The sequence below is a fragment of the Primulina tabacum genome, chromosome 17, assembly GCF_025594145.1.
Source record: "Primulina tabacum isolate GXHZ01 chromosome 17, ASM2559414v2, whole genome shotgun sequence".
NCBI classification, from domain to species: Eukaryota; Viridiplantae; Streptophyta; class Magnoliopsida; order Lamiales; family Gesneriaceae; genus Primulina; species Primulina tabacum.
In genome coordinates, this window is record NC_134566.1 from 27,426,718 (window position 1) to 27,432,854 (window position 6,137).

A 6,137-nucleotide genomic window follows, 5' to 3' on the forward strand; every position below is an offset into this window, starting at 1 on the left:
AAAAATTAAATATGAAACCTCCGTATAGAAATAAATTTTTATTGATTTCCTAAGAAAGTGCAATTACAAATAACCTTTGAAAATGCTAACAAAATGCAAATAGAACAAGTGCTATTACAAAAAGCTACTACTGAATGTCTAATCTATCACTTCTCATAATCCCAAATCCATAGGATCCTCCTCGACTTCTTCATCTTCTTCGGGATCCTCCTCAGGTTCGTCTTGATGGTTGGCTATCACTGTTTCAAGATGTTCAATATGACCATGCAGAACTGCATTCTGGTCGCTAAGAACTTCGACAGTGTCTTGCAGCTCTTGAATCTGAGCATCAGTATGTTCGCTATACTGATTATGATGGTGTACGAGTTGGTGATTTTGATCCTTAAGTATTTGGATCTTCTCAACTAATGTATCACGTAACTCGATGAACTCTGCCACAGTCTCTTGGGAAGTTTCAAACTCTTCTTGAGCATTCCTACTCCTCTCTTCTACTTCATGCAGATAGTGAGCATAACGTTGAACATCACTTCTCAAGTGTTCTGCTCTACGCTGTAACTCATCTTTGTCTAACTCCAAGCAGTAGTTATGTTCCTTGAGTTTCTCTAGCTTCTTTTCTAAGCTCTTAATGTAATTACTCTGGTCGGTCATATCCTACATCCAAAACATGAGAGTGAATGTTCAGAATTGATCTCAAGAATACAGGTCGAGTTATAGACGAATGCTAGAATGAACAAAATCAGTATTGCCTATACCTTTAATAGCAGAAATAGCTCAAAAATTTTCGGTCTCAGAATTTCGTGAAAAATTTACTAAAAATCTTCACACCATGAACATGAAGCGTACCAAATTTTGTGCAAAATATTGAGCCGTTTGGAAATGAAAATTCCTCAAAGTTTCAAAAATTTGGAAAATTTTACGGAAATGATGATATCACAATCTAAACGAAGGATTTTGGGGTTCGTCGGCGGTGCTAGAACAAAAGTTTGGTTCTAGGTTAGGTTCTCCTGGTCGAGAGCTTTCCAACGCATACTTTTAATAGTAAAAATTCCTCATGGATCAAAAGTTATGGCCGTTTGAAGTTTGTGCGAAAAACACCTCAACTTCCATGCCATTTGCAAGGTCTACTGTATGTGCTTGCTGGAATTCGCGGTCTATTGCAATTCTGATGCTTCTGCAATCAGTCTGCTGCTTTTCCAGCACTGTCTGCTGCTTTCCAGCACTGTCTGCTGCATTTCGAGTCTACTGACCCAGTCTTCCTGCATTCAGATCTACTGGTTTCCATCTTCTGGTTCTGGTTTCAGACTACTGGTTATGGTCTACTGATTTTTTTTTCTACTCATTTCAGTAGTCTATTACAGTAGCTTATTTTCAGTAGTCTATTACAATAGTTTATTTTCAGTAGTCTATTTCAGTAACTTTCAGAACTTATTTTCAGAAGTCTATTAGAACTTATTATTTCTAGTTCCTCCTCCCCAGATTATGAAACCTGGTTTGCTCTGATACCACTTCAATGTCACGCCCCGGGACGGGGTTTGGTTGACACTGGCGTTGCTCTCAAATTTATATTCGAAAACAACAAGTCTTAGAAGTACAAAATTCAGAAACCAGTGTTTTTATTCATAAATACTAAATATTTCAATGTCTGATACAAACTCAATGCCAAAGGTTTTACAGCGGAAATGTAAAACCAATTATAACCATGTCTTAACAAATGCAATGGAATAAACATAAACTAGAACTGATAAACAACGGTCTTCTTCACCAGCCCCAGAATTGAATCTGCTCTTCTACTTTTAACTTTTCTTCCTCGTTCTTATCAAAGATGGGTTTGGTGGGTGAGTGATATGGTTGTCACTCAGTAAGCAGGGGCGGGAATAACTCCCAGTTTTCGAAATCGTTTTCAACAGAAATAGTAATACAATAATATATATAGAAAACTCTTATTTTCAGAACAGAAATCAGAATTCAGAAATCACAGGTTTCAGAACAAAAATCAGAATTAGTAAGCACTGAGCACGTTAGTGAATTTCATGGCTAAACTGATATCAATCCCCTATATGTTCTCTCCTCTAAGGGGTGAGGCCAGAATCAGAATTCAGAATTCAGAATTCAGAAATGTTCAGAATATATATTCCTACCATTAGTTCACTAGAGAGTTTCAGTGCTTCAAAATCATATATCAAAAATTAAACATTCAGAAACTGTGCTTTAAAACGGAAATAAACTGATTTCAAGATATTTATACATAAGCCCACTTACTGTAATTTGCTAAAAAGTGTTTCGGTTGAAGTCTGGAAATCTGCTTGCCTCGCTACTGGATTTTACAGCTCGAAAATAGGCACTCTCTTAGCTCTAATTTCAAGTGATAACTCAAGACTTGTGTAACCACAATTTCAGATATCTGAGGGTGATATTTATAAGCCAAATTCTGACTGTTAGACTCCCTATTAATGGTCATAATCTGCCATGATGTGCCATTAACAGCCTTTACTCCATGTTAAATGTTTCAGTTACAAGTCATAAGCAGAATCAGTAGCTATCTGTTGAAATCTCGCTACTGAATTCTTCTGCTGCTGGATTCTGTCTGCTGGAAAAGATCATCTTCTGAAATATTAGCTGTTGCTGGAATTGTTAGCTTCTGCTGAAATTTTCCTTTGCTACTGAATATTGCTAGCTGCCGAAAAATGCTAGCTGTTGCTGGAAATCCATGTTCTCACAGCTGAGCCAAAATTTGGATCGAGAGTGATCCAGAAGCAACAAGAAACTGCAAGGTCAATATGATAGTTGAGAACCATCAAAAACCTTGATATACTTACTCCTGCTAGGATATCCCTAGACAATTCCTTGGTCTCTTCGGTTTTCATCAACTAATGGTTTTTTTCTGAGGGATTTACGTGTCACTTTAGGTACCATTTCGACTTTTCGTTTCTGCATCAGCAAACAATGATGTAAACAGTAGTTAATTTGAATGAGAAAACTAGATTTTTGTTCCGTTAAGATAATGGAATGTTGCAAATGATACATCATGTCCATCAACATATATAAATTTAGAACATGTGTTGGAGGCGAAACACAAATTTTCAACTTAATTCACCTTTTTTAGCAGCTCTTCAATTTTACTTAAGGTATTAGTCTGGTCGATTTTTGATAGGTAAAAGTCCCGCTCTCTCTTAACATCAGAGAGTTCCCATGCCAGTTTCAGCTCTCGAGTCGCATTCTAGATTGCTGCAAACATTCGAGTGTCTTAGCTCACTTCAAGAAAAGTTTACAGATTGTAACACATCAGAAAATATGGAACAACCATATTAGAGTGCCCATCTCTTGAGTAAGATCATCCCACTTGAATTTGCTCAAGTATTTGATATTCCAAATATCATAATAGAAGGATGACCTTTTCCTGCCACCTGAACCAGAATGTGTTAAAAGTGTCACACACTAAAGTGATACTCCTAATACAAGAAATTTAACAAAATCCATCAAATTGAATTGAATGCTAAAGAAACACAATATCTGTTGGGAAAAAACAAGGGAAAAATAAACCATCACCATGCGACCCCCTAAATCACTGGAGCCCGAAACAGCTGCTTTGACTAGCAATGCATTACTGCAATTTTCATGTAGAAACCATTTCAAGCGAGAAAAAATCAGGAAATGATTTCATGTGAAAATCAAGTATAGCTACAACTTTGACTGGTGCAGGATACCATTCTCAACGAGATATAGTATTAGAACAGAGAAAAGTCAACAGCTTAAAAGAGATAGAGACAAGCCATTCTGTTCAACATACCAATTTGTTCACCAGTAAACATATTTGCTACCCTCGTCTCCACCCCCTTCTCAGTGAACTCGACATTGAGAAAAAAGCATATCAATTTTACTGGTCTTGGAAGCTATCCAAACAAAAAAAAAAGTGAAAAAGCATCCAATTTAAGACCAAACTTTGAATTAGTCATGCTTATCGGTTTGTTGGTTCTGGTTCCCGTTCCGGACTAACCTCGGAACCAATTCGAATCTTGGTCCAGTTCGGTAATTTTTAGAACGGTTCTGTTCCTGATCGAACCGGTTCGGTGTTCGACTATTATTATTTTTAACATAATATTATTTTTATTAATAAATATTTTTTATTTAATATTTTGAGTTGAAACAATACTAACTAACGTAAGACTAAAATAATTTAAGCATTGATTTTACAATTGAACATCTAAAATTCATCACGATTTATTAAAATATATTTTAAATATTCATGATCTTATTCGGAACTTGAGCTTTGAAATTCATTGAGTGCTCCAACGGTTTTATTCTTTTTTTCGGCTGCAAACCAATCTTATAGGCATGTTAACATGCAAAGTGTCTATGGCTTTAAATTTGTTCTTTGTTTATCAATGATTCTTCCACATACTGAAAATGCTGATTCGGAAGCAACACTTGAACTTTGAACGTGTAGGACATCTCTTGCAAACCGCTAACACTGGATAAAGTTGAGAATTTACTTTCCACCTTAGGCGCCTCAACCTCGCCGCGTAATCATACAATATGTGACGTCATATGCATAAAAAATTTCTTTTCAATGACGTAATAATATAATGCATATACGACAAAATAGTGCAATCATCACACTATCTACATCAATGTAGCAGAAACAATATAATAAATACACACATAACTCAAATAAGACAATAAGCTATATTGTCTATATACACTATCAGCTACAGAACTGTTTGACTAGACACAACTAGTCCTTCACCTCTATCCTGTCTCACGGCATAATCCTGTAACATACATGTCTAACAGAAACAACCCCCAAAGAGTGAGCATACACAAAAATCGTTATCGTAATACATAACAGATATATTAACAACATAAAATATAACTGAAATCATAACAGAAATACTTCATTTGCTGTTTATGGACAATCAAACTACCAACGCTATCAACGACATCATTCTCATACTACTGCAACAGTAACATCGATTATACGTCACACCCCTACTCTGACGACAACAATATTGTCGATCGAACAACATCAATGATACGTCGCACCCCTACTCCGGCAACAGCAGTATCGTCGATCGAACAACAACAACGATACGTCTCCCAACAACGATAGCACACAACATCAACAATAATAAATAACAACAAATATATTTCCAAATCACTCAATTCCAGTGATTTACCATCGTTCAACACAATAGTATTTACCAAAACTAAACAATGACAACATATTATCGTACGTCAACACGTAACTAATTATCGATATATATAAAATCTGGCTATTTCTTTGATCTCGAGGCTTGTGAAGTATCAAAATAATTTAATAACAATTATCATATCATTGTCACTGTATCAACATAGTCATAACAGCCTCAATATATAATATCAAATAGCCCGACAACAATTATTTAAACAAAATATAAAACTCGATTATACATCTTCATCGTTCAACAATTAATGTTTTTGTGTATTTAGTTATCAATATTAACATCAAATACACCCAAATAAATTAACTTCAAATAAAAGGCTATTTTACAACATCCGTTAAACTACGAAAACTTTATATCAACATGTAATCTATACTCCGTAGACGTTGAATATATAATCAGAATTAATAAAAACTGATAAACAACTCCTCAATTCCAATTCAACGATTAAAATCCCTAATTATAATAAATTGAAGAATTCAAAATAACACCACTATAATTATGTCTTCTTTGTTAAAATCATACACTATCCAACAAGCTTCAATTTCTATATGATTTAACAATTTATCGGATTTATTCCAGAAATCGACGAATTTCAAACGTCACCAAAAATATAAAATTTATACCTCAAATCGAAGACCTCGTTTCAACGACCCCAGAACTGAAGTATGTTCGTCGATTGGATAAACCGATAAGTCGCAAGATCGAAAAAAATATCAAAACCCTGTTTCTATCTCTCTGGCTCCTCTACTGTAACCTTCTGTCCGTATACATGAATTTAATTCATAATGAATTCAACCGACTTAACTTTTTCTTTTTATTATTTTTTTAATATTACATTATATTAATAATATAATATAATATAATATAATATTTAACATTTTAACACCGGTATATCTTTTTGAATCAGTCAAACGATCAAATTTTCCAAAATTCAAA

At 34.7% G+C, this 6,137-nt stretch overlaps 1 long non-coding RNA gene across 1 annotated transcript; it reads right to left on the reverse strand.

Moving 5' to 3' along the window:
- Positions 1-2,851: 2,851 nt before the first annotated feature.
- Positions 2,852-3,851, reverse strand: LOC142532002 (uncharacterized). The gene is made up of 3 exons (XR_012816441.1): positions 3,788-3,851; positions 3,095-3,604; positions 2,852-2,928 (listed from the first exon to the last, which is right to left on the reverse strand). It is a non-coding gene; the product is annotated as an uncharacterized LOC142532002 (long non-coding RNA).
- Between the last annotated feature and the right edge of the window lie 2,286 nt (positions 3,852-6,137).